The following is a 16,945-nucleotide window of genomic DNA, read 5'->3' on the forward strand; positions in this document are numbered from 1 at the left end:
CATACTTAATCGTTAAGTATGCTATGATGACCAAATAATAGAGACCTTTAGAAGCTATAATCAATAAGTGTTGATAAATGTTATCCTCAGGCGGTGTCACCTTCATTTATCAAAAACGGACTACCAAGTGTGTGTTGGTGTGCCTGCTCACTACATACACTGACATGGTGGAGCAAACAGCACCCATATGGTTTTAGTGGCGTGTAAATATAACAGCAGCCTCCTGTCCTGAGAGAAACACATCCTTAGCACATGTGGTTAAAGTGTGATGTGGATGTGATGCACTTCCTCACAGCCTGAAACGCTGTTGCTTCTGATTTCTGTTTTCCATCGCTTAACGTTGACTCGTTCCCCTCCCCCCTTCCCAACTCAGTCGTCGGACCCCGACCAGGGCTCCCCCGCCCGGAGCCCCTCGCCCAGTGACGACGTCTTCCTGGGCCCCTCCTCCCCGCCGCCGGGCCACGCCCCCGCCCCGCCCCCTACGCCCCGCCCCAGCCCTCCATCGAGGAGGCGCGGCAGCAGATGCACTCGCTGCTGGACGACGCCTTCGCCCTGGTGTCGCCCACCTCGCAGGGCAGCGCGCCGGGCGTCACCCTCCCGGGGGCGGCGGCGGCCCCCACCACCCGCCGGGCGCCAGTCCGCCGGCGGCCCCCGGCTCCAGGGCCTGGGGCTCGTCCCGCCCGCTGCCCCTCAGCTCCTTCCCCGGGGTGAGTAGCGATGGACCCTTGCGCGGTCGGTGTACTTCACCCAGAGGAGTTCATTGAGGCTGTAGGAACGAAAGGACCTGACTGCAGTAGGAAGTGGAACAAAGGCATACCTCCTGAGTTACTTTTTTGACCTTTGGCACCTCAGTGGAAAACCTGATTTCACCCGTCACCACTGGTATGCTTGGTGACCCAACCCCAACCGCTGTGAGGAGAGAACAAGTTTATCTGCAAAAGAATTTCTTTGCTCCCGGCCAGTCGGAATATAATCTATTTCTTTTGAAGTAGGCTTCCGGCTTTACCCTCCCCCACTGCCAAATCCACCCCTCTCCTACAGGTGGTACTCCACGGACCACATGGGGCAGGGGGGGTTTTGGTCCTCTGTAAGCCCTGCGAGCCTTCGGCGGATTGAGACCTTGTAAGCTTCAGTCAGTCAGTCTCTCAGCGTCGCGGATCCCCCTCTACCTGTCTCACTGCGCAGGAAGCCAACGGAGTGCAAGGTTTCCTGGGTGTGCGTGCCGGCGGGGCTTCAAAGCACACCCCTCCTACTCAGTGGCCCTTCTTCCCACAGCGGGGGCAGACCCTTAGATCCGCTCGGTCTTTACTCCTTTTCCACTACGCGTATCGGTAAAGGGTTCTTCCATCTGTCGCTGTCCCTCCCCCACCAGCCACCGCCGCCCTGTGGCCTGTAATCCCGGCCGACTCTCTCCAACAGCCTCTTAGGACCGGCTCGGGGGTAATTCACCCCCGTGTGTAAGCGTGATCAGCTTTACTGCGCTGCGCAGAACCGCTTATTCTGCTCAGAAAGGCGAGGCACAGGGGTTGCACTGCAAGGAATTAATGATACTTTGACTCATGTCATTTGAAATGACATGTGCATGTACAACGAAATATAACGTCCAAACAAGACAGCAATTGTCACTACGTAGAAATGTGATTAGGTTTTTGTGGTTTTATGAGATTAAAGTATTTTGAACATACTGTATGATTCTCTATCCCATCAGACACATTGTTTTAGGGAGTTCTCTAAATATCAATATTTTGTTGCCATAAAAGTCTCTTGTTTAATTTGCAACGGTCGAGCGAGGTGATACATTTGTTCTTACAGGAGGCACTCCTATCAACCGGAAGGGGAGCGAATCGATCCAGCGGGGAAACGTAATGATTCTGACCACTGTTCTGGCTCTGTTTGTCTGCCCTCTCTCCTTGTAGCCCCTCACCATCGCTCAACCCCCTCACTCACAGAGGTACAACGACCTGGGTTTGCCCCCGAGCCTCCTACACCGGTGAGTCCTGCTGGATCCCATTAGATTTGCCGCCACCCCTTCACACCACAGACACCAAAAGGCTTTCCCATTGATCTGTGTCCTGTTTGGCCTCATTCCTACCCCTGAACCCGGTGGACATGGGTTTTTTTCGCCGATGGGATGGCTCCGTTGGGAGGGAGCGTGCTGAATAATTGAAGAGGGAATCATCATTATTTCATCGGTCTAATGGATCCGATCCAAGCATGGAAACTACTTAATGTCACACACTGTTGTTGGCTAGGGTTGTACACCCACACCCACAATCCAATAAGTCTATGCCAGTAGTAGGTTGATGACACATTCATGCTCGATTCAAATGTCTCTCTGGGGGTCCATTCATTCTGTACCTAGTGTGATGATAAGATAGGGTATCACCTTATTTTTTGTGAATTGGTTAGAAAATGGTCCTCAGAGTTGAGTCGCATAATCTTAAAATCATACAGTATTTTCAAGAAAAAACATGCAAAGTCGTCCAATCATAAAGTATTTAATAAAAAACATAAAAGATAGCACGGCAAATATTCTCCCCTCCCTAAGTACAGTATAAAGCATAATTTGGCCTTATTAACCTGTTTGACTCTGTTAAGGTACTGCCTATCTGTAACATAAGCCACCTCCGGATCCCTCTCTGTGTTCCAGACAGGGGCTAGGCTCCAGCTTCCTGCCCCAGGGGAGGCCCCAGGCGCTGGGCCCCCACTGCAGCCTGACAGCCTGTACCCTAGCAAGGGCCACTACACTGAGGAGCAGCCCTTGTCCGCCAGACCACGACCAGTAGGGGGCACTGCAGGTACGGTAACCCGAACCCTCTCACACACTGACACACATCCAAACACACACACACAGGGAGAGTCTCTTTCGTACTCGCACTGTAAATCAATGTTCCCCGGACCCATAAGCTAGTTTTACCCATACTTCTCAAGTCAATCAACAGGCAGAGAGAGCCCTCATCGATCGGGGTCTGGAGCAGTTTGTTAACGGCTGGGTCTTGGATGAGTAGCCCCAGCCCCCCAGTCTTCACCCAGAGCCGTAAAGCCGTCAGACCTAAAGCCCTGTTGAATTATTGAAGTAGACCTTGTCTGCTACGATGATTGAAGTGGGAGTTTGGCATCGGCCGCGACGCAGTGCAGAGACTATGAATAATGTGTGTGTGTGTGTATTGTGTGTGTGTGTGGTGTGTGTGTGTGTGTGTGTGTGTGTGTGTGTGTGTGTGTGTGTGTGTGTGTGTGTGTGTGTGTGTGTGTGTGTGAGCGCCATCTTTCCTATGAAGGCTCCCAGCTCCACCACCTGACGCAGGTGGGTCTGTCCAGCCGCATCAGCAGGGGACCGGTCGGACAGAATGACGGCTGGAGCCATTACCATGACAACGACTACTCCGCTCCAGGCCATGGCAAGGATGCGGTGAGTCCCGCTGACTGGTGTAGATTTGACTAAAAGCGTGTGTTTAACACTTCCAAAAATACGCTGTGCCGTGTGCAGGCAGGTCATGTAAAGTAGGGTTGTCCCACGCCATCGCTGATTGTGAAAGCTACTTTAGAGTTTTTGTCTCCCATGTTTTCGCACATCATTCAGCTACAATTCCTGGTCCATCCCGACCAATCACTGAACATCCCCTGTGTTTTCCCCCAGATGACCCGGAACGGTATCAGGGAGCCCTCCGCACCGCCGGCCCACCAGGACACGCCCGGGCTGGGCTACCCCTCGGCCCCGGAGCCCCTGGACGCCGGCCCTCCCACCCACTCCTCGGCCTCCCTGATCAAGGCCATCCGGGAGGAGCTGCTGCGGCTGTCCCAGAAACAGGCAGCGGTGTCCAGCTACCACAGCTGAGGCGCCCCCGCCCCCCCCCCCCCCCCCCCCTACCACCACCCGGACGCACCGGGCCCTAGTGGACCCCAGCCGCTCTCCGCCTCACCAGTCATGCCACTACCTGCCCTTGCCTTGGTCCTCTGTCTGCCTTTGTCTGCTGATGCTTCCCATGGAAGTCTCCTGACTGCGAACGGCATGCGGGGGTGACCCATGCCTGTGCCCCGGCCCATCCGCTAGACTGAGGAACGCTAGGCAGTCGCCGCCAGGCGTATGTCCCACTGACGTACAGAGGGTTGAGTCATGGGACACATTGTTTGATACGGTATTTTAGGACGGTAGCGCGATCGAAGCAGGGTCAAGGCTCACTGCTTGTGAGCTGCGGTGTTGTGGGCAGCATCGAGAACATTCTTGTGAACTTAAGAAAGACAGGGGACACAACAAGAACATTCTGAGCAGTATTTTTTGAACCACGGGCCTTTCGGAGACGTCTCTCCTTTCGTCAATCACCCTGGCAAACTACTGTTGTCTGTTGTTTGCAGTTTGAACGCAACTACCATTTGTATGTTTTGCTGTGTTTATTAATCATAACAGTAATGATAGCAGTTGTTTAGGGAAGGTTGTGTGTGTGTGTGTGTGTGTGTGTGTGTGTGTGTGTGTGTGTGTGTGTGTGTGTGTGTGTGTGTGTGTGTGTGTGTGTGTGTGTGTGTGTGTGTGTGTGTGTACAACTTACCAATGGTTGTCTCATTCTGCCTTACCATCTTTTCGCTCCGCCTTGACACTGTGATCCAGGGGTTCTGACAGGAGCTGCCTCCTCCACAAGTGAACTCTGCATCTGTCATACACTTGTCTACGGCTGTGTGGTGCATGCTGGGATTTAGTGCTTTGATGATTTATGTGGCCAGTGAAACAACGGTTAAAGTGAATTGTGTTGAATTCTAAAAATGGCGGAAGGAGTGGGAAGTGCCTAATCGGCATGTCAGTGAGGACTCGTAGCAGGGGGACTTAAGAGACTTGAATTTAAGTACTTATAAACACTACCTATTTTTCAAAGTATCAAAGTAGCACATCATCTTCCTTCATGTTATGCATACTATGATGGTGGCCAAATGTTTGAGTGACATTTTGAGGTTCTGAGATCAGTTCCCAGTTTTTATTCGTCACTATTGGAACCAGAAAGGGGATGTATTAATAATGAAAGCCCCAGCTTTGACATTCATAGCAACCTAATAAAGGGTCACTTAATGCAGGGTTTTCGTTTTTCAACCAAAATAAAATCACTTCCTAGCCAAAATTAAGTATACAAACAGTAATTAAATTATTCATAATTCAACATAACTTATTAGTGAGGAATAGGGAGGTATACTGTAGATACACTATTGTTAATAATACAGTTGTTTCTATTTGCTTGCCACTTGGAGCGTAATTGATATGTATGCTGACCGCAACATTCAGATCAGATGTTCCATCATGCTATTCCTACTGCATAATGGTATAGTAGGAGGTTCAAATGAATGAGGGTATGACAGCTTTTTTAACAAACAGTAACCAGAGTCTTTCCAGTATACAGTATACACCATTACGGCATTTCTGTTTGTTTTTAAAGCAGGCAAAATGTTTTGTTTAGTAGCGCGGTCACAAGTTCTATTTACAATGATGATTTAGAAAGATGCTGTAGGTAAGATATAAGTGTTGTTGTTTGAGTCTAATGGTTAGAAATGCCACAGCCAGTCCTAAGCTCATCAGTGAGTGAAATGCTCTGTGAGAATACCATTTGTGAGATGACGGCGTCTCCCTCTGTATAATTCAATTTGATTTGAGGCCTTTCCTGCCATATTTTTCCAAGCAGGGAGTCTCTTCCCTGAATGGTGTTGGCGATCCATCTTGCCTGTCGAACAAATGTGTGTAAAAAGCAACACTTCCCAATGGCGGAGAAACGTAGGCAGGGAGAGAGCAGAAAGTGAGGGGATGTTTTTATAGTGTTTAGTTTCAAAATCTTTGCTCTCTTCTCTACTATCTTTACAACTCTGGAATCTTACCTACAGCCCTTGAATCGTTTCCCTAATGTGCTTTAGGAAATGCTAGTAATCTTCCTTGACTTGAGGTCCATTTTGTAATGTTCTTTTCAAACCTTCCTTTGTCATCCCACTGGTTTGACGCGTGTTCCGATTCTCCAGCCACGACTGTTCTGTGCACATATTGTTATGTTCTGGGCCTGAAGTCCTATTTCGTATTAATTTTAAAAAAACAATTAAACAAAAATAAAAGAGGATCTGGTTGCAAAGGCAGAGTTTTTGACAAATACTTTCTGGGATTGGATGTCAGGAACTAGACATTGTATGAGGGGTATTCAATCAAATAACCACTGTTACACATCTGAGATGCTGTAGCCTCCTTTAATTCATGTGATGTGCCTCGCAGAATCATACCTCCCCCCCCGTGATGTTCTGTAATGGTTTCCTATCATCATCCTCATGAGTCATCCTCTGTGAACTATCTTGTTTCAAGAACAACTTCCCATTTCCTGCCATTTGCACTTGTTTTCCTGTTGTTTTCATCCTCCAAAATATGTTACAACCTTGTTGTTTATTTGTGGTCACTTATTTTATTATTTAAAACCACTTTTAGGATAATTTTGTAAATTGGTTATGTTTGTATCAATCTCACACTGAATGCCTCCATCTGCTGGTTTGGTTATGATTTAACAGCCTTAAACCTGAGGCCAACATTTAGTTGTTTTTGTTTGGTCGGATGGTTGTTTGCATGTGCTTTGGTTTTTGAGTGGAGTGTGTTGGCTGGTCCAACGTTGTATTTGACTGATATAGTGCAAATGTCTTATTATTGATAGCTGTAGACTTTTTGTTCACATTTGTTGTTTTTTGAGCATGAAATACACATGACACTGTTCATTTGTCTTTATTTTTTTTCCAAAGATGATATTCCATTTGCAACATTGACCTCTGTGAAGTTTAAAACAATATAGGCTACATTCACCCCAAAACCTATTTTAATAACCAAATATTTATTTTATTCTCAGAGCTTGTTCAAATATTTTTCGATTCAGCGAATTAGTGCTTTTCATGTTTATACTTTTTAACATTACTAATTGTTTGTTTTTAACTCTAAACCCGTTTGGTAAATGCCCACAAGATGGCAGCACCACACACGAGAACCTCAGAGTAGACGACGTAACCCTCCCATGTACATTTAACTGAGCGGATGAGGGTATATAGAACGGTGCTAGCATAGCGTCGTTAGCTTCATCAAGCCGTTACTGGGAAAAATAAAATCCTACTTTAAAATGAATCAAACATGTATTTTAGGTGCAAGGGTATCAAGAGCACAGAGTTTCTTTTTTGCGTGCAAATGTGGCAAGGGGTTGGCCCGGGGAATCTGCTGAGTCAGCGGAGCTATCTGTTGCGTTGATTTAGTGAGTAGACAACCGGGATACCCGCTAATCATTTATGGTCGACCAAAGATTTGATACTGAATACACATGGACGGTAGTAGCCTTTTTTCGGTTTGCTGATTACATTTTGTTCATTCAAATTGAAAATTATCATGTAAAGGTATTACATACACTTTTCGGGCTCAAACTGATTGGATGCTCTTCGCCGGGCAGTATTTAAATAGGCCTATTGTATGTATCGATCTTTTAAGTCGACCATCAATCCAAAAGGCCTGATCCCTGCGATTGATTAATTGTCTGTTTTCTGAGGGGTTTATCAGTAGACCTTTAATTTCCTGACAAACAAGACCCTATGATTCTTGTAACTTGATCTGAACTCAAAGGTGGATGTTTGTTGGTGTGTTAAATCAGAGCCTCTGATTAGAAAAAACATGCATATCTTATTAAGAAATAGGCTGCATGTGTCTTCGGTTCATATAATGTGTTAACATCTTAATCTAATAGAGCAACTTTTTCTAAACAAATAAGTACAACTTTGCCCTTAAAATTAATAAAGGAACAGCAAACAAAACGCTGCACCTTGGTATGTTTAAAAAATCTTCTCTCTCTCTCTCTCTCCTCTCTCTCCTCCTCTCTCTCCTCTCTCTCTCTCTCTCACTCACTCACTCACTCACTCACTCACTCACTCACTCACTCACTCTATCTCTCTCTCTTTCTCTGATCTCCCTTATTTTTAAGCTCTTTATGTCTGCTCACAACAGACAGACTGCATGTTCTGCCTGTGGATTCTGTGTTTATGTTTTGAGGATATTTGACAATCTGAATAGTCAATATTTGACAATCTCTGCTGTAGCTATCCTGACCTATTCCTTGCGACAGCATGTGCAATCGCAAGAAAAAGAAAGACAAATAAACTATTAGCGTCCTTTTTCTGATTTCACAGAATCATCATCATCATCATCATCATCATCCTCATCATCATCATCATCAAAATGTGGTTAGAATCTCCCTCATTTTATCCACAGCCATTTTCTCTATCTTTTCCCATACAACGAAATCACAAATCTTCTGAACCGTTGCCTAGCTGCCCCTTCACCTGGGCTCTGACCGTCTAGACTCTAATCCCTGTGTGTGTCTCTGTGTGTCCGGGTCTGTGTGTCTCTCTGTGCATGTGTGTGTCTGCACGTGTGTGTGTGTGTGTATGTGTGTGTGTGTGTGTGTGTGTGTGTGTGTGTGCGCGTGTGTCTGTGTGTGGTGTGTGTGTGTGTGTTCAGGCCGGTGGCGCAGCTCCGTCCAGACCGGCACACTTGTACAACAACAGAGCCCACACCCAGGAGTTAATCTGGATCATGATGGTAATTAACGGTCTGAGCGCAAGAGAGAGAGAGAGAGGGAACAGGAGTGGGAAGGGTGGGGGGGGGGGGGGGGACTAGGACGTTTATGGTGGCGGGCGGGGGGGAGCCGGTGCAATGGTACACGGAGCAGGAGGGAGGAGCCTTCAGCTAGCAGGCTGCTCAGTCCACTGACCTTGGAAAATGTGAGCGAGTGAGGGTGGAGAGACAGAGAGACAGAGAGAGAGAAAGGGGAGGAGAGAGTAGGGGCAGACCCACACACAGACGCACACACACACACACACACAGTCATGCACACAGAGGCGTAAGCTCACTGACAGAGTTCCAACACTGCAGATCTGCCTGTTTCTCTATCGCTGTCAATCTGCTGTGCGTGTGGCTGAAGGGGTAACAGCCCAGCAGTTGAAGTCGTGTTGCCATTGGAAGCAGAGGACAGATGAAAGGAGATAGCTGGATGTGTTTTCTCGTGAGTACGCTGGAGGCTTTGTCGTCTCACGTGTCAATTCCCTGGCTATTTGTTGTTGTTGCCCGTGTCGGTGTGAAATACTCAAGGTTTTCTAGTGCGTGAATGTCAATGTGTGTGCATGTGTTTCTGTCTGTCTGGGATTGTTTGTGTGTTGATGTGTTGCTATGTGAGTGAGGGTGCATGTTGATGTGAAGATATGTGTGTGTGGGTGGTGTGTGTGTCATTGTGTGTGTTGCTGTGTAGATTTACGTGTATGTGTGTGGGTTATTATAATATTGCAACATTGCCATGAATGTCAAAACTTAGGAATGTATTCGTCTCCCGAACTCGGGATTGTGGGTGTCATACTGCGCCATGCATAAGAAGTTAGTGTGTGAAGGACTGCCTGCCGATTATTTAATCATACTGTCTCATTCTGGCACAACATGGTAGTCGTGATAACGATGATTTCCATTTTTACGACGTTCATAGCTGCGGTAAACACACCTTGAGACTCGCTCAGCACGTAAGAAAACATGGTGTTCGCCTTATTTGTTTACCGGCATGGACAGCAGTGTGGCCAATGACAGCAGGCTATTCCTGGCTGGCCAATAGGGACTCTTGATGCAGAACACCTGCAGTATTGAGTGTTCAGGCTTGAAGTCTCTGGCCGGCGCTGCTGCCACCAAACAGGCAGGCTGAAAGAACGTCACTATTTGACCTCCCTGCCAGTTGTATGCTGATGCCATTAGAGTTGGCTGAATACCGGCGTTGTGAAACGCCGGTGAGTGCTGCAAGGCGGTAACGAGAGAGCACAGGCATGCATGTAGTTACACAGACACACACATGGTCTGATAGAGAGATGCAGAGTGCAATAGAGAGGGAGGGCTGCGAGGGGGGGGTTCTACATTATCATGGTGTGACATCATCACATCTGCCCCTGAGCACCAGGCACCGAGGGCACGTTATCTAACTGTAAGCGGTTAGTTTTCTCCTTCCTCGGTCTGACGTGGGACGCCGTCATCAGGCTGAGAGAGAATGGGAGAATGCGGGGAAGGAGAGAGATGGTACGTTTCTGCTAAGCTAATCTTGAGTTCAGTGATCGGCCACTGACACTAAACACTTGGAAAGGATCGGAGTTAAGAATACCTCACACAAGCACACATGCACACACATACACGCACACACACACACACACACACACACAGACACACACACACACACACACACACTCTTGACTCTGTGTAGGGGAAAGCATGGACCCTTAGGGTGGTCTGTGTTTTCATAACAGAGAGAGACTGCAGTGGTGGGGTGAAGGTTACGTTAAACGAAAGGGGAAACGTGTTGTCTGGTTGCAGTTGTGTCGTTGTTGCTAAAGGCTAGTGCCTCTCCTACACCCTGCAGCATTTCACAGGCCAGTGCTATCTCCTAGAGTAGCACTTTAACCTACTTACTAAAATGGTACGAGATGGAAAAGGCAAAACCTTTTATGTTTATGCAGGTTTTGTAACACTGTTCAGTGTCTATCTCGCACTCTCTTTCTCTCTTGCTGTTCTTCCCTCCCGCTCCCCTCTTTCCATTTCTGACTGTCTCCCCTCTGTCTCTCTCTTTCCCTATCTCCGTCCCACTTGCACCTTCAGTGGCGGAGGAAACAATGTGTGACATTGTATGCCATTGTGCTGTGCTGTGCTGATTGCTGGAGGCAAGTAGGAGGCAGCTCTCATGTGATGTGTTTGAGGGAGGTGAAAGGCTGTCATTCATTAAGGAGATGCCCCCCCACTTGCACACACCCACTTCACGCACCCGTCCTACCCGTCAGCTGCTTCTGCTTGTTCTTCCTGGCGCTCAGCACACATTGCGATGCTATAACTGAAAACGAGACGATTTATGTAATATGTGTTTTTTACACATAAAAGATTTCAGCAAAAGCCGGGTGACTAACTGGTGATTTAATTCTGGGTGACTCACTTTGAATTTAACCATAGGCGTGATCCTGTCTGTGTTTCCATGCTAATAAAGCTATTTTGAAGTGTTCGTTGAGCCCTCAGTTCAGAGCATGAGAAGTGTGATGTATTTTCAGAAGCTGAGCTGCTCTGGTGTGTCCCAACAGCATGTTAACAGGCCAGCCTGTTCTGTGGACATAGCAGTGTGCGAGTTGTTCATCTTGGCTTGGAACTGAATTAGACCTTCCAACAGGTCGCATACAGGACATCTCTCTAAAGAGCTCTCATTCTTCATGGTTTGCTTGTGTTGAAACACACAGAAACACTAAAGAGTTTGTGTGTGTGTGCGTGCGTGCGTGTGTGTGTGTGTGTAAGTGTGTTTTTCTGTGTGTGTGTGGGGGAAATGGTTAGAAAGAGAGATGCGTCTGTCTCCACCTATCTGCGTGTCAATGTTATGGTGTTCATTTTTGTGGCTTTGGGTGAATTTTTTGTTCATCTAAATATTTCGGAGCAGCCAGACAAGGGCGGTGTTCTTTCGGCTCATGGGAAATGTTCCTGTATGGATCATAGTGTTCCTACAACTGTATGTATGGGCTAAGTAATGCACTCAAGAGGGGAGCCCTCCATCTTACCGTTCCACTCAACGTCCAAATGACAATTAGTAGATAATCTCATGAAGCTATTTTTTCTTCGAAAGGCTCAGGCGGGACAGATGGTCTGTGTGTGTGTGTGTGTGTGTGTGTGTGTGTGTGTGTGTGTGTGTGTGTGTGTGTGTGTGTGTGTGTGTGTGTGTGTGTGTGTGTGTGTGTTTGTGTTTGTGTGTGTAAATATGTCTGTGTCTGTCAGTCTGTCTGTGTGTGCGTGTAACCTTAGTCAACTAACATTGATCATTTGTACATCATTTACCGAGAATCATATCTAATTACGTCGGTACACAAATTCTAATGTATTATTAATCTGTCCCACCTTGACACATCCGGAGAGGGCAGGAAAGAGCTTTTTCTCTGAGGGAAACATTGAACATTTCAGAGAGCTCTCCCAACGGCTGGTTGCAAGGTCTGGCATCTCAGATTGGGTTTTTAATATCATATTCCATTTATTTTATAAAACCCATTATAGTCCACCGTCCTCCACATCGCAAACGTACACCAGTCCAGTTCCATTGCACTCAAGATGCGTGAGAAAGTGCAGATTTAGAAAAAGGAGGTGAGCTTCTGCCTGGCCACATGCATCCAGTGCAGTCAACCACCCACGGCTTGGTTTACTGCTGGCGTGGGTCCTCGAGTCCCTCGGAGCCAAGATGCTCTGCTGACATCAGCTCACTGCAGTGAGCTGGCCTAAGCATATAGACACACAAACACACACACACACACCGTGGGTGCAGAGGAAGGGGATGGATTCGCATTGATTCATTGAACCCTGTCGTCAGTTTCTTCCTCTCGGATCAGTGTCAGTCGGTTTGTTTATCTACCTTAGAGGTGCCGGTCCGGGAAGCCATCTTAAGCAGAAGAGCTTAAAGCGGTTATAGCGGGAATGGAGCCAGCAGGTGAGGGCTATTCAAATGATGGCTTCAGCCTTTATATGGCCCTGTGATGCCCAGTCCATTGCTAAGGTCATCTCATGTTCCATTTGGCTTTTTGCCGGTTTACTTTTGATTTTGGCTTCACCATGCGATTCTTGCCGGTTGCTTATAATTTTGTTTTCCCTCCGTGTCTGGGAACCATGGTGATATTTTGCACACCAGTGGTTTCTCAGTTTACCACAGCCAGAGTTGGGGTTAGGACCAACTCAGTTGATTAGCAACTTTGCTGCTATAGCGATCCAATGTTGGGTAGCATATTTACCCCAAAAGTGGTAATTATATACCCAAACTATACAGTTTGGGTGGATTCTTTGCCATTTTATCTTATAGTTCTCATAGAGAATTTTGCATTGGGCAAGGTATCCTCACGAGAAGATAGTCCAATGGCCCTGCGCAATCTGAACGGACAGAATGAGGAGAAGCATCCAGTGATTGATTTACATCCTGTTGTTTCAGCTTTGTCACTGGGAACATCTTTATTTGGCTGTGCAGCAAAGTGTGACCTATGTGCTGTGCATTTGTCCTCCTCACTATTCCCAGGAGCCCCAGAATGAGGAACTCTTAGTTGTCAGCGATGCTGATGAAAAATACTGTGGAAAATCTTTAACCAACCTACTGTATGTTTAGGCTCTAGGTAGTCAAGTAGCCAAATGTGGTACTGGCTACTCTACATTGTGAAGGGATCGCAACACATGAATGCAAGATTGGACATGCCAAACTAACCTCAGGCCTGTTCAGGTATATCTTCGCTAAGTTTCATGAAAACACAGGGCACTATATAAACACCTACCTGATTAAATCACCAACCTGATTACCGTCTTGGCTTCAGTGTCTGGTTTCCTGCTGAGAACTGCTTAGGTTCCAATCTCCGCCATGACCCCCACCAAGACCCCTGATTCAACGGATGACAAGTGTTGAACTATGAACCCAGCATACGCAGGGCCTCGCGCAAGGATGGGTCTGTTCCATGCTCAATCCAGCAGGAGCTGTTATCCATTCTCTGAGTTTCTCTCTCAAACCCCCTTCTTCATGATAGACAAGCAGGAGCATCTGGTACCGTTTAGATCACCACTTGGACTGGTGTGGTAGAACTTGTCCATGATATGTTGGATGGTTCCAACATAAAGTGGTTTTGTCAGATTTGTTGTGCTACTGCCCACTTGTCCCTGTGCCTTTGCCTCGTTTGTCTGCAATGTGTTTTTGATTTGCTCCGATTGCAAGATGAGAACATAGAGACAGCCGTAGCTACCATGGTTACGCTCCGTGTGTACACTTGTGTGTGTGACGATCATGCATTTCACGTGGCTGGGTATACCTGCTTGAAATATTGTCCAACGAATGAAGGCCGATCCGATAAATGTTCAATTAGATGCTTGACAGTGTGTTATATAGGCAAATTATCCAATTAACAGTTGAAGCCTGAGATACTTTTGCCAAAACGCTTATTTATATTTAGTGTAATTACCTCTTATTGCAGAACCAACGTGTCAGAAAACCGGGATGTTTGAGTATCAGGATGTGGCCGTGGAGATGAGTAGATAAACAGGAAACTGAGCTTTTCTCACCTCCCAGTGTACACACAGACACACCTTCAAGTGTGCACAGACAGACTGAGAGGGGGTGATTGGAGCTAAGGCAAGAGCAGGTGTACGCCTAGGAACACATACAGCCACCGCTTGCTCACATACACACAGCACACACACAAGTGCACACATACACACACATACACACACACACACACACACACTCAGTCAGTCAGTCAGTCAGTCAGTCAGTCACTCACTCACTCACACACAGTATCTCCCTATATCTGACTCACTTGTACACACATCACACACAGACACACGCATGTGGAACGTTTACCCACAGTGCAACAGTGCAGCTGTCTTCCCTACTTTTCTGCCTCAATCCCACAGGGATCACTTGTCGAGCAGACGGGGTGTCGGTTACACTACAACCAGGGACACCCCTTAACCTCGAAGAGGGGCTTCACATAGGAACACGCGCAGCGATGCTCAACATGTAGCATTTAAACGGCTCAGACACCACAAATCACCACACTCCGGGGCCTGAATACAAACTGCTGCATCATCACAGGATCGGTTTTCAGGCAAAGAATGGCAAAAGCCTTTTTAAGGAGAAAGATCAACATCAAGTTACGCATTGCAGGGGGGGATTTAGTTGATTTATTTGAATTTAACTCCTACATGGCACCGAGGAAGCAAACTCAGATTCCACCACACATAAATGTCGTGTGGCATCGACTGAGTGCACTCAAATCATTGAAGAAAACGCTATTAAAAGTCAGCAGGGCAGAAACTCGAGAAATTGTATCGAGCGCCTTGATTTTTAAAATCCCTTCAAAGTTTGTATATTCCATGTTTCCGTCATATCAAATTATTAGTAAGATGTGCTGTAGATTTCCGTCTTAGAGTGTTTCCTTCAGACTGTGTAGATCATTCCTTTACGTGTTTCTTTAGCATGTGTTTCTATTTTGAGGCCATTCTATTTGCAAGCATCAACACAGACAGCGGGAGCCTGGTGGTTCCTCCAGGAATGTGCCACTGTATAGGGAGGTGATTTCTCTGACAACTGGATTACACGTTTGGCTGTGCCCGCTGGGCCAGTGGGTTGGAGGATTTCTTGCAGTTTCAACACAGGGGAGAACTCGGCTCTCTCTAGCACCTTCTTGTACAGGAACTCCACAGGGCAGAGAACAGCAAACATGTCAGTGGAATCTTTTGTGTTGTTTGCGTTAGTTTAAACGCCTTCGGCTTGCACAGCTTCAGTCCAGGTCAGCTGATGTCAAGTTTTTAAACGCCAACCAATCACGTGTTGAGTCTGATTCAGAATTCATGCAATGCATCTTGTTTGCTTATAGCATGTCAGTATGGGGTGCGGTCACAGGCTCTTTTTGTGTGTGTGCATGTTCTCTTGAGTGAGTGTCTACCTATTTGTCCGTCCTCCCTTTACTGCCTGTGTAAAGGTCATAGAAGAAACGGAGACATGGAATTATAAATGATGCAGCAGCTATACAGCCAGACAGCCGCTAACCCCCCTCCCCCCTCCCCCTCCACCCTCCACCCTCTACCAGCCACACAGAGATGAGCTGCTGACAGGGGCTGTGTCCCAGGGAGAGTAGTTACCATGGGGATGTGTTGAATCACGCTGCAAAATAGACTAGCCTGACTTCAGAAGCCCCTGAAGTGTCCCAGCCCCGCGGCTCCGCACCCTGGCCAGGAGAGGAGGAAGAGGAAGGTCTAACTGGTTGTTAGGGGATTAGTGTTTTGATGGGCGGTGCCCAGCTTTTATAAGAGATACTACTACTGCAATCATGTGCCACCTATTCAATCTAGCTATGTGGCAGTACGGGCTGAGGCTGCATTTCTGTTGTTGTTGTTTTTGTTTTACTGCTCAAGGTCTAGAGGGAAGTGGATGGGTTAATATCTATACATCAATATCATACCTATGTCACAATCGCGGAGAATTGACAGGGCTATTGGTGCTCTTTCAATCAACCTCTATTGCTACCCTGTAATTACGAGACAGGTGATAGACAAACATTAATCAGTGTGACTTCTCCATCGCTGTCTTCACTTTCTCTGCTTCTCGGCTCCGGAAAGAAAATGGTTGTTAGGATGTCTTTAATAAGCCCTGGCTGAGTACCGGGAACACTATTAGTCCCCCACATGGTAGCGTGGTCAATTAAAGCCAAGGTGTTATTAAATATCTTGAATAAATTCTATTACCAAGCGTCGATGAGACAGGATGAAACATGTACAAGTGACGCATACATAAGAAGGGCCTCTTGGTGTGTGAGGTCATACCTCAACGCTCACATTATCAGAATAGCTGCAATGTGACGTTATGTTTGTTTCATTCCTTGCAGGTCTGTTTTTCATTTGCACAATTAAGGTACTTTTAGCCACACTGACGTCGCGGTGCGGTTAGTCCACGTGCTTGCAGAGCGCTTGGTGTACATCGGTGATTGCGCAACCTCTAGCACACATGTGTCATCCCTGTTGTGGCTCAATGCGGTACTCCACTTTTAAATACCGTTCATGTTGTGTGTTTAAGCTCTGGACAAGCGTTATAAATAGTTTGCAAATGTCAGTGGTCATGCACAAAGAGCATAATTTGATCGAGATCATTCTTGGCATAAAAATAACCCAGCCTTCCTTTAACAACTGAATAAAAAACAGCAGAATGGTAATTTCATACTTGTCAGCCACTTATGCATAATTAGCAGCGACTGCTGGCAGTTCCAACCTGTTTCCCTGGAAGGCTTTCTCTCACGTCATGAGGGTGTGAACTAGGGGATAGAGATGGAGTGCTTCATAATACTTTGAACTCCTTGAATGTCTCTGTGTTTTATTTTTCCTTCCTTCTTGAAAACACTGTGA

General features: G+C 46.9%; 1 pseudogene; it reads left to right on the forward strand.

Moving 5' to 3' along the window:
- Positions 1–3,835, forward strand: part of LOC130389151 (UPF0606 protein KIAA1549-like) — a 23,840-nt pseudogene extending 20,005 nt beyond the window's left edge.
- The last annotated feature ends 13,110 nt before the right edge of the window (positions 3,836–16,945 follow it).

Source organism: Gadus chalcogrammus, chromosome 9, assembly GCF_026213295.1.
Source record: "Gadus chalcogrammus isolate NIFS_2021 chromosome 9, NIFS_Gcha_1.0, whole genome shotgun sequence".
Taxonomy (NCBI): Eukaryota; Metazoa; Chordata; class Actinopteri; order Gadiformes; family Gadidae; genus Gadus; species Gadus chalcogrammus.